The sequence below is a fragment of the Rattus rattus genome, chromosome 14 (assembly GCF_011064425.1).
Source record: "Rattus rattus isolate New Zealand chromosome 14, Rrattus_CSIRO_v1, whole genome shotgun sequence".
Classification (NCBI taxonomy): domain Eukaryota; kingdom Metazoa; phylum Chordata; class Mammalia; order Rodentia; family Muridae; genus Rattus; species Rattus rattus.
This window is the reverse complement of record NC_046167.1, coordinates 4399293-4415684: the sequence shown is the minus strand read 5'-3', so window position 1 is coordinate 4415684 and position 16392 is coordinate 4399293. Positions and strand designations below refer to the sequence as shown.

Here is a 16392-nt window from a genome sequence, read left to right as displayed (position 1 = left end):
AGTGTGAGGATTTTGACACAGTTTCTAAGATCAGACGGCATGGTAGTGAGGTAGAGTGCAGTATTTATACGTGAGGGCAGTCGTCAGCTTTGGCCGATGCAATGCTAATTCAGATGCGTATATCTACATCTTCGTGGGCAGAGTGATGCTCTTCATGTGCGGTGCCAGGAACCTTTCTCAAATGCACACGGCATTTTTTTGTGAGGGCGTATGAGACGGTTTTTAGTTGCCTGGTCTGAATAGTTTGCTTAAGTACCCATTTGTTCTATGTGGCTTTCTGCTTGCCTTAACTGTCTTTGAAGAAGAAAATACAGTATTCACTTCTTTCTGTTTCATATTCTCTACCACTGCGGTGACAGTTTTATGTGTCAGGAGTGGCAAACTTGATCACTAAGCACAGGACATGCACATCTGGAAAGGTAGGCGGTAATATGGTTTATAAGTCTTTATAATTTTAGCAGATTATTAAGCATTTATTCCTTCAGCTACTCTTTGCAGAGCAGCCGAGACACAGAATCTCCTATGAAGGAGACGGCTGATGCTGTGAACTATATACCAAGTTTCCCTCTTTATTTCCCTCTAAAACATGGTAAGGATAAGATCTAAAATAAACTCAATAGTTGTTTCAGGTAAGTTAGTGAGAAATCATACTGTTAACTTGAATATTTTACTGAAGTGGCATAAAGACTAAAAGCTGTGATAATAAACATCTGTAAATCCCTCTTGGGAAGCTCAAACAGCTGAAGGCCGGCCTGAGCTAAATAGGAAGTTCTGGGTCAGTCTGGGATCTATAGCAAGACCCTACCTCAGAAGAACAAAAGTAACCAAAAGCCCTATGATAAAATAATAATTAATATGCATTTGATCACTGCCTAAAATCCAAGACAACGGGGAAATTTAACATTTTGGCACAAGCGTAGTATCTGAATCTTTTGTTCATTTTCTGCTCAGATGTTTCCTTAGAGCTAAAACTCACCTGTTTTAATGTATTTGGTTTTTTTTTTTTTTTTTTTTTTTTTTGTTGGGAACCGAAACCAGGGCCTTGCCCTTCCTAGGCAAGGCCTCTACCACTGAGCTAAAACCCCAACCCCTGTTTTAATGTATTTAATGTAATGGGTGTTAAGTCACTGCAGGTAATATGTGCTTGGGGAGCTTTCATTACATTTATATCTATACAAAGCTTTCCTCTGAAACTGCATTTTATAGGATGAAATGCCTGAGGATCCATGACCATCAAGATTGGTTTGCTCTGGGACATGTAACCAGCCCTATGATGAAAGTTTTTCTTTGTGATTTTTGTCCACAAATTAAAAACAATGAGATAATGTTACTGCTTCAGTGAATGTATATTTTTTTTCTCTTAATTCACACAATATGAAGGGAGAGCTGGCAAGGCATCTGAGAAGGAAAGTGTTCCTATGAACGATTTTCTATGGCGCTGCTATGGTTGGGAACCTCCTCCAGACAGTGTTGGGAACACAAACGCAATCCCCAGCCGTGCGTGCAGCTCTGAGAGGCCGGCTCTTTGAGAGCGAACTGTGTCAGTGAATTACTGGGACCCTGAGGGACTGGCGTTGGTATAAAAGCAGCTGTCTGCCATCTTGCTCCTCAGTTAATGCTGTCAGCCATGGTTTGATATGGCACGAAGGGGCCTCTTTGCAAACAGTCACCGTGCTGGCCTCTCCAGACTTCAGGACGGTGAGATAAGTCCTGCCTGTTGTGCTCAGTTATGGCGACAGAATGCTGGCGAAGACAAACATACCTGATAAGTTCAGGAGTGGGTGTGTGGCATGCATTGATTTAACAGTTGTCACATGGAGGAGTAATCTAGACGATGTCAGTCACTGAAAAGCCAGAATGTATGTATCCCATGTGTGTATTTCCATGTGTATAAGTACAGTGGGTGTAAGCTATTTATGTCCACTGTGGACTCCCAGGTTCTACAGAGGAGGTGCTTAGCATCTGAGTGAGGATGAGTTGGATGGAAATAGGGGCTTTGAAAAACATCTAGTGTCTGGATATGATATGGAGAAAAGACATAAATTCTGGGGATAATCATTGATAAAATTATCTGGGCACTTAAAATGGTCAATTACAAAAAAAGACTATATTTGGGGTTCTAGCCAGGGTGTTTTGTATGCTAAGCACACACCCAACACTGAGCTTCTATTCTAGCTCTAAAATACTAGGATTCTGTAATCAACATACTTAGCAATAATTGAATTTATCTTTGTGTCACCTTTCAAGCATCTTAAGAAATTGAACCAATAGAACCATACAGAACTTGGGTCAATTTGTGCCCTCTGGTCTAAGAGTCTCAGTCTGGCTTGCTTTGGATGAGGATACCAAACCAAGTCCAGAATATAGCAGTTTCTAGCCCACCCTTTCCCCTCTGTCGCTGGCCTGAAACACTGAACACATTTCAAACATTCTTTCAGGATGGCGTATTCAGTAGCACTGACAGCGTGCTTGTGCCAGTTGATCAATGGGGCCAGGGTAAGTTAGCATGAATCAGATCAAAACTGTCAGTGTATTTCCTCTGCTGTAAATTGGGTCACTGGCAATTGTTCTCCAAGGAAAAGATCAGAGAGGGAATTCACTGTTATCAGATCACTCTTTGGAAACCGTAATCCAAGTTTTGCTTCTCACAATTGAAATTTCTAAATAAATGGCCAGTTTGTGTATAAAAAATGTAAGGCAAACAAAGTAATTGCTTTAGATGGACTCCCTTAAGAATTTGTGTGCCTTTAGAAAATAACTTAAATTGGTTTAATCTTCCTGCGTTTCGAATCCCCCAGGGGGGATGAGGCGATGCTGGACTGGGCCTTTTGCTGTGAAACTCAGTGGGTGGCTGAAAAGTGTCTATGCTACACAGTGTCTCTGCTTCCTGAGGCCTTCTACCAACTTCCCTCTTACTTGTCTCTGCCAAACTTTCTGGTTTCTCACAATTGTCACTCTCTGGTCCTAAGTCCCCATTGTGATGTCCTGTATCAGTTAGAGACTTCATTAGAATGAACTCTTAATGGATAACTGGGTTTTACTTTTCCTAATGTGGGACAGGGGGCTGTCCTGCAAGTCGCATGCTTAAGCTTTAGATTTGGTCCACTGGAGTCGATGGTTTTGCCCCCCACTCCCTTTACCTGACCTTTGGTAACTGTTGACGGTATTGTGGGTTTGGCCATTGAAGAGATCTCTGAATTTGTGCATGCAGTACCTAAGTTAAATGTCAAATGCTGGCTGTACTAATCCACAAAATTAGCTCAATTTGTCACAAACTGCCTATGTTTTGCTTCCTTCCTTGCAGAGGTAAGTGTTCACAAACACATCTGCCATTGCCTCCTTGCTGCTTAGACATTGCTGTGTTTAGTTCACGAGTCCCCTACACTTGGAAGCAGTGCAAACTTCAGCCGACTTCCACATCATACTGTGCACAAACACCAGGTACAGACCTGACAGCTTCCTGCGATTGTCGTTGTTAATAGCTTTGGAGTGAGTGTGATTACATCTGTCCTGGAAACCAGCTAGTTCTCCATGTCCCTAGCCCTCAAGCCCGTGAGCGGAAACTACTTTCTTCTCATAGTGAGATGTTGAGTAGTTCCTTAGGCATCCACGTTCACATACTGACAATTAAAATACAAACAAGGGTGATTTGAAGAAGGGATGACTTGGTGCCAAGGCGGTATGTGCATTTAATATTTTAATGCAATTGAAGTAGAAAATACACTCTTCTATGTGGACATGCACACACACACACATAGATACAGTCAGATAGATACAGTCAGTCACAGACACATACACACACACACACACAGTCAGACACAGACACACAGAGCACACAGACACACACACACAGAGACACAGTCAGACACAGATACAGTCAGACACAGACACAGACACACACAGCACACATAGACACACATACACAGTCAGACACACACACACACACACACAGACACACACACAGACACAGACACACACAGACACAGACACAGACACAGACACAGACACAGACAGACACAGCACACATAGACACATACACAGAGACACAGACACAGACACACACACACACACACACACACACACACACACACACACACACACACAGAGCTCTTGATGAAGCTTTTTACTCTTTGAGCCAGAATTTCTTAACTGTAATTTTGAACTCAGGATGCCCGTAGGTTGGCAATGTATGTATACAGAGACAGCTCCTCATGTGTACTTGAAGCACTGATTTAAGTCCAAATGGATATTCTGATTTTGAATTCCTAATCTTAAGAGTTTGAAGGAGAGAAGACAGCTGCCTTTCTTTGCTCATTTAAGGGCAGCTGCAGAGTGGCTAGTTGCGAAGGTAGTTTCCGCCAGTGTGTCGGGTAACACACGTGCAGCCAGTCTGTAAAATAAACTCCAAGGAGGCTTTCGGTTCTAAAGACGAACAGGAAGCATTCACACTGTTGTTGCCTGCAGTGAAATGTGAGCAAGTCTGGTGATGTCAGAGGGTTGGAAGCGGGAGGAAATGCCACAGCTGAGGGACCAATACCCAGAATGCCCTCATGCTGCAGTCACTTCACTACAGTAGCCAGCCTGTTGCAAGAGCTCACTAGATCTAAAGGGGGAGTGATCTTTTAGTGACATTTTTACTGTAAGTCATGTTCATTACCTCAATAAAACACAGTAAACTTGAAGTAGAAGCCTTGCAGTAGTTCACCTGAACTTCCAAGCCAAAGGGATTTCAGCGACAGGTCGAACTTTCTAAAAGAGAAACTAATTCTCAGGTTTTTTTTTTTTTGTTTTTTGTTTTTTTTAATCTGTCCATTTTACCTGGCAGAAGCTGGCGTTCTCCTAGGGACAGCACTTTTCTGAGAGCTGACTTCATTGATTTATAAGGCAGCTCGAAGAGATACTGGCATGGCATACTGCTCCCCAGACATGTCACCAGGGGCGTGATGTAGGCTGTGTCAACCACTGTCACATCTCTGTCTAGCTGCCGAGGGAGAGAAAACTTCATGAGTCAGGATGGCACCGGTGACCTCTGTCCCCTTCCTCACTGGGGAGCCACCATAGAGTACGACATTGTGCCTGGAAGTGTGGTGGGTCAGAACACTGTACAAAAAGGCAAACGAATTACAGTAGAGGGTAGCAGTCTTTCCACATCTGTACTTCAGAAAGGACTTAGAGTTTACATACCTTTATGGAGAAAGATACATAGTACTGAGGTATTTTTGAAGTAAATAGAACTATGTCATTTTATATGAGAGTAGACTTATGGTGGCTCGATTTAGGATATTATGAGCTCCTCAACAATGTAATTGCCACATATCAAATGTACCCATGCAAGGCATTCCGCATTTTTAAATTAGTTTTCTGTTTCCTTCTATTCTTAATTGTTCTTTGGTGGTATATCAGAAATATCTAGGGGGAAAAAAACTGTCCAATGTAAGCCCTGCCTTTCTTTAGAACAATATAGAAACCTTGTTTTTCTTCCTCTCTGGGCTCTTTGCTGTCTTCGATTAGCATATTCTTGGTGTTATTTTTTTTTCTCTGATTCTATTTGCCAACTTTCTGTGTGGTTTTTTTTTTTTTCCCTTTAGAGTAGTTGTAAGTGGTCTGATTTGCTTAAAATCAGTCTTTGTTTATATTTGCTAACATCTGTGAACAAACTAATTTTGCTAACTTACCAACATTGAATATGTAAAATAAGATTAGACCTTGCTGAAGTCCACTTCCCCAGAAAGGAAAACAGAGGAGGCTTGCACCGTGGAGTGGGCGAGAGGCTGTATAAACGGGTCATACTTAGGATGTAACCATGAGGATCATCCTCCAAAATGAAATTCACTAAAGAATCATGAATGGGTTAGCAGACACCCAGGGAATAATAACACACCCCGCCAGCCAAGTTCTAGGGAGGAGGAGGGGGCCTCCCCATGGAGACTGGGTCAGATATTCTTAGCAGAAATCAGTCAAAAGTAGTCGATACGGAGAAAGTGATAACTGTCCTGAGTCTAACAGCTCTTCAGCATCACAGAGAAGGGTGGCGGCCTAGATAAAACCATTTAGCGCGCCTTGCTTTAAAAACATATTCTTGAGAATTTCAAATATCTATTCAATTGAAGTGGAAACTTAAGGGTTCTTTGGGGAGTCAGTTGCGTTGGATGGGGTTTTGCCTGGGCAACACATGAAGGAGTGTTTCCCTGAAGTGGACACAGGTGAAGGCTGAGGCGGACTTGAGAAGGAAGGTTTAGCTGAAGCAGACCCAGGTGAAAGGACGTTCTGTTAAAGCGAGCACATGAAAGGACATGTGATGAAGGATTCCTTGCTAACAACACCCATGTATGTGGTCTGCCTTACATTGCATAACTGAGCTGCATTCATTGGGACTCCACAGAGAGAGAGGCAGCTTCTGGTGGTGTGCTGCAGTTTCTTGCCATTTTCTTGGATGCAGGCTGATTGGCAGAGTGAGGTCAGGGAGACATACCTGCTGATGCAAGACCCATGGAGGATGCATGATATTTGGAGGGAACATAAAAAGACTCGGTAGGCAGTGACAGAGGCTGAGCTTAGCTTGCTTACGTAGCTAAATGCCTGTTGGTCTCATGTCTTCACTGATCGTTGCTTCCCAGAGAGAGAGGCACAGCTGGGAACTTTTGCTGACATTCCTGTTGGTCCCTCCTGCTGACTAGTGCCAAGGCTGAGGCCTGTCTGTCTCTGCTAGGCTGTGCCACTGCGGCTGCTATCCCCACTCTACCGAATTGGACTGCTGATATTTCTGTGAAGGGTTTGCTAGTGGATTGAGCTTCCGCCGCTGACCTGTGAATTGAACTACCAAATTCCAGACAACACAGATGGGGAGTTCCTCCAAAGAACCTTTCTAAACACCCTCCTCCCCAGTATCTTTTCTTTCTCACTATTTCTGGTGGGTGGTGGGTTAAAAGAGAGGGTAAAGCATTTAAGAACCATCATTAAAAAATAGGTTTTGAAAAAAATTAAAGTTACAATGAAACATGTTCGTATATACCCTACCCCCATTTCTTTTCTCCAATCCCTATTTTCTTCCCAGTGTTCCCCCTCCCAACTTCCAACTTCTTGTCTTTTTAATTTTATAACCCATTAATTCTGATTAGTGCCGCCCATATGTGCATGGGTGTGAAGCCAACCACTGGAGCATTGCCAATAACTCCTCAGTAAATGAGGGTACCTGGAGATCATCTGCCTCATCTCTGTCAGGAGTTTGTTTGTGTTTTGTTTTATCTACTTATTTTGTTTGGATCTTAAATGTTTCCCAAGGCTCACATGCTAAAGGTGTTGGTCACTAGCTTATGGAGTATTGGGAAGTGCTTGGGTAGTGGGGTCTAGTATAGGGACATTAGGTCTTCGGAGCATACTCTTGAAGGGGACATTGGAACCCTGCCCCCTTCCTACTTTACTTCGCAGCTGCCTGATGCAAGCTCTTCTGCTCCCTTACACTCTCCCACAGTGTCTTAGTTTGAGTTTTATTGCTGTGAACAGACATCATGACCAAGACTATTCTTATAAAGGACTTAAACTGGGGCTGGCTTAACAGTTTCAAAGGTTCAGTCCATTATCATCATGGTGTGGACAGACATAGTGTTGGAAGAACCAAGAGTTCTACATCTTTATCCATGATCTGAAGGCAGCAGAAGGGGACTGTCATCTGCCCTGGGTGGAGCCTGAGCACGGGAGACCTCAAGGGTGACCCCCCACAGTAACATACTTTCTCCCACACCATACCTCCCAATAGTGCCACTTTCCATGGGCCAAGCATATTCAAACCACCACACACATATACTGTACTGCCTCTCCTTAAGGCCCCAAACAATGGAGTAAACTTGGCAGAAGCCTCAGAAACTGAGCCAAAACAAATAATCCCTTTTAAGTTGACCTTCTCAGCTGTTTTATTACAATGACTGAAAACTGACTCTGATGACAGGTCAGAAGGCATCAAGGCCAACCACACTGATGTGACGAGTAACTTCAGAAACAGACAAAATACTCTTTGAATGTAGGAAGCAAAGAATCAGTGAATACAGCTTGCCTAAGATAAGCATTGTGTGCAGTGTGGTGTAAGCTCTTGGACTGTACGTCAGTAGTTATCTAATTAATAATTAAGAGTCTATAATCCCATTTTGCTCACAAGTTTGCTTATTAGAGCTTCTTTGGAGCTCTGTTGGTGAGTGGGGGGTTTGGACTGTGGCTGAAGACCTTAAGTAAATTGGTTGACCTCTTTTGGTGTGACGGAACCAATCACTGAATCTATTTCAGAAGCCAAGGTAGTATTGAATTGTAGGTAACACCGTGTGCACAGGGTATAGAATTAGAATTCAGTGGATTTTATATCTACTTCTATAATACTGGAGAACTACAACAGTGAACTAATATGTAACTCTTACGTAGTAAAAAATTATCTGCTGTGTCATTCTAGATTGATTTGAGCTATGCAAAAATTGACATAAATTAATAGAAAAAGCAATCGTACATGTAGGGAAAGGAGAAAAGACTTAGGGCTCCCGTAGGAGTGGTAGACACTCAGCCTAGGGAAGGGAGGAGGAGGAGGGCATGCATGGTGAATGGTGAATCAAGGCTGTCCGAGAACGCTAAGTGACCACATCACTGGGCATGGCGCCAACCTCCAGGGTCCTTTCCTAGGATCCGAGTTGTCCTCTGTGGTTGATAAAGTTCTTTAGGGATGGGATTCCTGAGGCTGAGCCTCTTCCAGAGGAGACACATGAGTTCAGAGATACACGCAGAGCATCTTCTTTCCCAAGTGCTCTCTGCTCAAAGCATACTGATGTACGGCACTTTTCAATTGAAACTTGTTTGGCCTTTCTCCATTTTCATGTATGTATACATGTTTACATGCATGTATACACATGTCTTGTGTACGTGTGCACATGTACATGGTGGAGCAAGCATGTGGCAGAGGCCTAAGGGATTGGCTTCAGGTTTTTTTTTTTTTCCTCCTCATTCAGTAGGATAGGGTTTCTCAGGGTTTCCAGAGCTCACCAGTACAGCTAAGCTCAGTAGTCAGTTTACTTTGGGGGACTGTCCGTCTCTGTCTTTGAGGCTGGAATCTCTGGTGGGCGATGACGTGAGGTCGGGGTGGGGAGGGGCTCTCTGATCTGCAACAAGTACATAACCACTGGGCCATCTCCTCATCTCGAAACCTTTTAATATGTGTGATGTGCGTGTATGAGTGCACACGCCTAGCACACATGGACAAGTCAGAGGACACTTTTGTACAACTGGCTATATTTCTACCTTTATGTAGCTCCTGGGGCTAGCACTCTGGTTGCCAGACTTAGGTAACAAGCATCTTTACCTATGAGCCATCTTCCTTAAGATTACATTGATTGTATATATCATTGCTAATTATCTCAGAACTTAAAAGTTATACGTCCCTTTGAGAACAATGATATTGACTAGTTTTCATTTTGAAATGATTTTTTTAGTCAATATTTAGCTTGATTTTTAAAATTAACTTACCAATTAATTTTGGGGCAGAGTCTTACTATGTCCCTCTGGCTGGCCTGGAACTTACTATGTAGAACAAACTGTCATCTAACTCACAAGTGCTTGCTATTGTCTCTGAAGTGCTGAGATTAAAGATACTTGCCACGGGCTTGGTCTTTTAACTTCAAATTGTGTATAGAGCTAGGATACAGCTCAGTGATGAGGTCTTGCTTCATCCGTTCTGTTGGTCACAATTCTGCTACAGATAAAGCAGATGCAGGCTGTGCCCCTGAGATATTAAAAAGGTCTCAGAAACTGCCATTTTCAGCAAGTTTCCACCTCTTTTCCCCCAGAGTATTTTCCATTAAAATGATGAAAGAGGTAATCCTGTGAGAACAAAGATTGTGCAGAAGAGGGCAATGGGTTGTGGAAATCAGTAAGTGCATAGTAAACTGATCTGGTTGAATGGCAGAAGACTTTGTCCAGTTGGGGAGTTGGCATCTGGGCTCAGCTTCATTTGGCAGAATCCTGAACAGAAGAGAGAACTGGAGGCCCTTGGTGGCCTCTGACGGTGGCAGCACAAATGGAGTTAAGGCTATGCATTTGGAGCCGGTGTTGGGCCCCTGAGTCCTTTCTGTGGATGCTAATATCTAGTTGACAAAGGCTTTCCCACTCTGGAGAAACCCAAGAGCTCTGACATCATGGGTTCTGGATAGAGAATCAAGAAAGGCTGCCATATTGCAATCAGGCATCTAGCAGGGAATTTGGATGTTAAAAGGTGAGGCCGCAGCTTTGCCTCGACTTGGCTTTGAGTATGCTGACTGTCAGGCTTACACACTGACCTGAGGCAGGCTCTCGTCATTGGTCTGGGTTAAAAGAAGAGGCAGTAGGGATCCCCAGTAAAAGCTACATGTTGAGACACTCCACCACAACACCCAGGATCTGCATCCTGCTCCGAGGACCAGCACTGTGTCATAGGGCACTCACAGTGTTTCGGAAACAAAACTGCAAAATCACCAAAAAGGACAGGGCAAGCAGAGGGAAAAGAAAGGCAACGGAAAAGAACATAGTGACCAAGAACAAAACCCCAAAGAGGAGATAAGACACAAATCAACCCACACATGACATCTGCAGGGAGGTCTTGGACCCTGGGGAGTAGAATGCTATTTTTAAAACCCCATTCTTGAAGTTAAAAATAGCACAGCTGAAGTCAAATATTCAGTAGAAATTTGGATGATAAAATGGAAGAAATCGCTCAAAGTAGAACAGGGAAGCAGGGCATAGAAAATGAGATGAAAAAGGAAAGCAAAAAGATTAATCTAGGAAGTCTAATATCTGACTGTCGTGCTCCTGAAATAGAACTCGACACTGCTTGACAGGGAAGATTAGGAAAAAAGATTTCCTAGAACTCTTCTATGAGTTTCCAGACTGCAAAGTCCCTCGGCACTCACAGGGCCATCCTGGACAGCCGTAGAAGTTGGATCTGTAGACTCAGATGGGAATGGACCCCTGAAGCGGAGCATTGTGGGAATTAGAGCCTTTTTCGCTGCATGTGAACACAAGTGCGCATGCCTGTGGAGGCTAACAGGGAATGCAGAGGTGTTGTCTGGTCACTCTCCACCCTGCTTTCTTCAAACCGAGTCTGTCACTGAGTCTTCAGCTTGTTTAGTTATGCTGGCCGGCTAGACCAACGTCATCCTCCTGTCTTTACACTTCCTCTTCCCCGGTGCAAAACTTCTAGGAGTGACCATACCCAACCTTCCCATGAATGCGCCAGGACCGTGTAAACGATCACTTTACTTACGGTGCCATTTCTCCAGCCCCTTTATTAGGAATTTCGAAAGGAAGGTTAACAAAGCCTACAGAGAGGGAAATAACTCACACTCGCAGTCTTAAGACAAGGCATGACATCATACTCGCTATTGTCTGAATGTTGAAGATCGCTGGCTGCATACTACTGAGAGATGGTGGAAACCTTAAGAGATAGGACTTAGTGGGCGTTTTTCTCATCTTATGTGTGAGAGGTGCCCTTGGAATTGTGGGTCCTGTTCATTTCCTTATTCTCTCTCATTCCCATACCCCAAACAAGTTCAAAAGCAGCAAGGCCAGTTGCCTGCAAACCGAAATGTCCAAGACTGTCACCCGAAGTAAAGCTTTCCTCTTTGTCCCCTGATTATCTCAGGTGCTTTGCCTCAGTAACAGGGAGCTGACTAACACAAGATCGAAACAATGGAAAGGTGGCAGAATACTGTCTTGCAAATGCTGAGGAAAAACAATGGTTCTAACTGTTAATTATGTGTTCAGTGATCTCAGTGAGAAAGCTCTAAGTCTCAAAGCCTGGAACGAATGGCCGGGTGCCTGTTTAACATAGCAGAGTGGATCTGGCTGGGCTGCCAGGTTCTCCCCTCAGTCCCTACCTATTACAGAGCATGGCTGACATACCCTGCCCTCTACCCCCACCAACTTTCCAACTCAGTCCCTGGGCTGTTCTTCTCACAGAGGATCTTCCCTATATAATCCAGCCATTTTAGTTATCTGCCCTCACACCCAAAACCTTTTGCCATCTTGGTTGCTGCACCTGGTTCCCCTCTAAACTCTCTCCTGTGCCCTCTTCCCTCCCCTCACATGGTCCAGGGTCATGTCCACTCTGGGCTTTCCCAGGTGACTCTGCCTCTGGCTGTGCTCTCCCTTTTATCTACAATAAACTTTCTCCATCATACCTAGGAGCAGACTTTTTATTTTTATTTTAGACTGTTCTTTTTCTTTTCTTTTTTTTCCCATTCAGTATTCTTAATCGGAAACAGCAGATTCTAGTTAAAGCAGATGCAGACAACACAGTCAGTGACTTGAGAGTGCTGTTGTGGTGAGAAAGGACTTGAGTGTTAACAGCACATTGCCAGGGTCCCTCTCCAGAGACCCTTTCGGGGATGCACTGGTACAAATATCCTTGCTCCCTCAACCTGGCACCGGGATCCTGTGTCCCCAACAGCTGTGACAAAGCCTCGTACGTAGTCAGCTGCCTCCCATCACCACAGAGACATTCAGCAAATAACCCCCTTCTCTCATGTGTACTTCGGATGTTTTGCAGAGGTATGGGTCATTGGAAGAACTTAGGTAACAGTTTTCACCCTGTCCCCAGCCCTAGAATACTATGTTCTCAGTTCTGCCTTGGAAGAATGACATCCAGCCTGTGGGACATTGATTTAAAGATCTTTACGACAGCGGTCAGATTATTAACTGCAGCTAGGTAGTAGTCACTATTTGAAGGAATAGAACTATATATAACCTTCCAGGCTGCATATGTCCATGCTATGAGTTCATGTGAGGATGAAATTCCCCAAGGATATATGGGGAAGTGATACATGATCAGGTGTGTGTGTGTGTGTGTGTGTGTGTGTGTGTGTGTGTGTGTGTGTGGTAAGATGGCTCAGGAGGCAAAAGTACTTGCAGTCCATCAAGCCTGAAGACCTGAGTTCAATCCCAGGACCCAACGCCTACAAGTTGTTCTCTGACTTCCACATGCACCCATGGCACCCACAGACGTCCATCCATCTACACGTGGACACACGCCAACGATACTTAAACGACTCGTAATGTTTCAAAGTAGAAATCAAATATTTTAATATTTCTATAAAATGACATTTACATGTCATCATCAAACTGCATTTATATTGATAATAGCATTAAACATCGACTCACAGAACTATAATGTAACAAAAGGTATGCACATTAGTTAGTGTGTAATCAAATACCAGAGTAAAGGGTACAGGGGCAGGCTTATGTCTGGGGAATGGGAGGGCTGCAGCGGGAATTGCTGGTTTTCATTTTAAGCTGTGTGGAGTTGTTACACATACACACACACACACACACACACACACATGCACACACAAATGTGAACATGCACAACTTTCCGATGTAACAACTACAAGATAAAAATAGCATTACAGGTCCTTGAGAGCCCTGCATCCCGAATTTTAGTTCGGTGCTGTTCTTAATGCTAGGGCACAGTAATAAAGGCTTGAATTCTTGTAACAGTGTGAACTACTTTAAATGACATGACTGAGACATTGTGTGTGGTAGGAGGCCAGTCTTGATCTGTCTGTACTTAAGCACAGTGAGATTCAGGCTGCTTCTGTGCAGATCACAAAGGAGGCTCAGACATGGAGGTATTTAAAGCCCGAGTGGAGATGGAGAGGAAGAACTAGAATAGCTTGCTCATTCCTGCAAAGTTATGTTTTTATCTAGGGATGGCAACTCACTAATTATCTGAGAGCTGGTGGTTGGGAAACTGACCCCCAGGAAGCTTTTCCCTTTAGAACGAGGCTCCGTTACAGAAAGGGCTTAACAGGAACAGGGATGTGAATTAGGAATGATAAAGATGACCTATAGAATTCGACTTTAGAATAAGGGAATGACACTTGGCTTAAAATATGACTTTGAGCTTTTTTTTTTCAGTAGTAGAATTAAAAATAATGATAAACACAAGTATCTCCCTTTTGTCACTCAAGTGTATTACTTTCTTTTCTCAAAGTTCTGACAGAGTTCTTGAAAGAAACAACTTAAAGAAGGAAGAGTTTATTTTGCCGGGCAGCTTTAGAGAGAAGATGCGCGTGGGGAGGGGGGTGGGGGGGTGGAGGGGTGGTGCAATGGGGGATGGGGGACGGTGAGGCTAACAGCTGGGGAGGGAACCAGGGCCAAGCTGTAACCTATAAGGCCAAACAGTCAGCTAAGCCACTTCCTTCCTCTAGACCCCACTTCGAAAAGAGTGCCTCCAGCTGGGGGCCAAGAGTTCCCAGGGACCTGCGCATCCACTGTGTAACATTATGCATGGTTGGGTGTGGCTTTTGTGCTGAGAGCTGAAGAGATTGGGACTCAGCGCTGGGCAACTATGTTCTTTCTACTAGGCATCAACCAGCATCTCCTGGACATTGGTTTCTTGTCATTTAAATTGGTCTAAAAGAGCGATTCTCAATCAGTGTGTGTCATGACCTCTTTGGTAAACGTCCAATTCCAAAAAATATTTACGATTCACAACAGTAGCAAAATTGATCGCGCGTGAGGGACACCACCACCTCCTCCCACGCAGTAGTACTGTCCTCCTGCCCAAACGCCGGACCAATGCGATGGTTATGGAGAAGCCTAGTCCCCTGCCAGTTGGGCGGGAATTTGTGCGACAGTACTACACCCTGCTGGTCCAGGCCACGGACATGCTGCACAGATTTTATGGAAAGAACTCTTCTATGCCCACGGGGGCTTGGATTCCAATGGGAAGCCAGCAGATGCAATCTTCCTGTAGAAGGAAATCCCAGGAAAGTGATATCACAAAACCTCACCAAGTGCCACTCCAACATCCGCCATGTGGATGCTCACGCAATTCTGAATGATGGGGTGGTGGTCCAAGTGATGGGGCTACTGTCCAACAACAGCCAAGCTCTGAGGAGGTTCATGCAGATCTTTGCCCTTTTCCTAAGGGCTCTGTTGCCAACAAATTCTATGTTTACAACAATATCATCAGATACCAAGATGAGATCTTCCGTGGCTTTGTCACAGAGCCTCAAGAGGAATCCAAGGAAGAAGCAGAGGAACCTGAAGAAAGACAGCAAACTCCAGAGGTGGTGCCTGATGATTCTGGAACTTTCTATGATCAGACTGTCAGCAATGACTTGGAGGATCGTTTAGAGGAACCGGTTGTGGAACCAGAACTGTAACTGGTACCAGACGCGGAGCCAGAACCTGCCGTTCAAGAGATCAAGCCCGAGCCTGCATTGGAAGAAGCCGCTCCTGAGGATGTGCAGAAGAGCGCTTCCCTGGCTCCGGAAGAGGCGGCCCCGGAAGACGTGGCCCCAACATAGGAGGACATGAGGACATTTTCTTGGGCACCTGTGACTACTAAGAAGTTTCCTCCCAGTGGGGCTGTTCCAGTGACGTGACACCACCTCATGTGATCAAAGTGCCAGCATCACAGCCACGCCAGAATGCCTGACTCTCAGATCCCACCACAAAGGCCTCAGAGAGATCAGAGAGTTCAAGAGCCGCAGATCAATATCCCTCCTCAGCGAGGACCCTGACCAATCCGTGAGGCTGGTGAACCAGGAGATGTGGAACCTTGAAGGATGGTGAGGCACCTTGACAGTCACCAGCTCTTCACTGGGAACCTGCCACATGAGGTTGACAAGTCGGAACCGAAGGATTTTTTTTCCCCCCAAAACTATGGGAATATGGTAGAGCTGTTCATCAACAGTGGTGGGAAGTTACCCAGTTTCGGTTGTTTGATGATTCTGAACCTGTTCCGAAGGTTCTTAATAATAGGCGTATCCTGTTCCGAGGTGCAGCCCGCCTGAATGTGGACAAGGCGACGACTCAGGTGACTGCAGGGATAACCGCCTTCGGGGATCTGGAGGCCCCGGTGGTGGGCCGAGTGGTGGGATGAGAGGCCCTTCTCGTAGAGGCATGGTGCAGAAATCAGGCTTTGGCGTGGGCTGGGGGATTACAACTCCAAGTAGTGACGTTTTAGGCTCAGATCTCCACACAGCACACAGCCCTGGCTCCTGCGGAATGTTGAGTTCCTTCCCCCAGCCTGTGGTGTCTCGGAGTAGTCTATTCTAAACTGCTGGAGTCTGTACAATTTAAATTTTGTGTTCATGGTGTGCGCACCCCAATCCGCTCTCCTCCCTTAACCTTTTAGACCTTCATTCCCAGTTTTCCGGAACGATACTTCAGGAGGAATAAATTTGTAAAGAGGAGGAAAGGCTGACCTTCGTACACAGACTGGAGTTTCACAGCCATTCCCCAGAGGAACGTGTCTCAGTTTCACTGACAACGGATGTTCCATTTGTTGCGAGACACAGGATTTGATAAGCATTTTGGAAGCAGGAAAACTCAAGTCAGGACTCCTTTCGGGTGTAGAAAAATTGCCTTTTGGCAACT

The 16392-nt window shown here is 44.7% G+C and overlaps 1 pseudogene; it reads left to right on the top strand.

The window, feature by feature from the left end:
• The first annotated feature begins 14588 nt into the window (after positions 1–14588).
• On the top strand, positions 14589–16071 carry LOC116883916 (annotated as a pseudogene).
• The last annotated feature ends 321 nt before the right edge of the window (positions 16072–16392 follow it).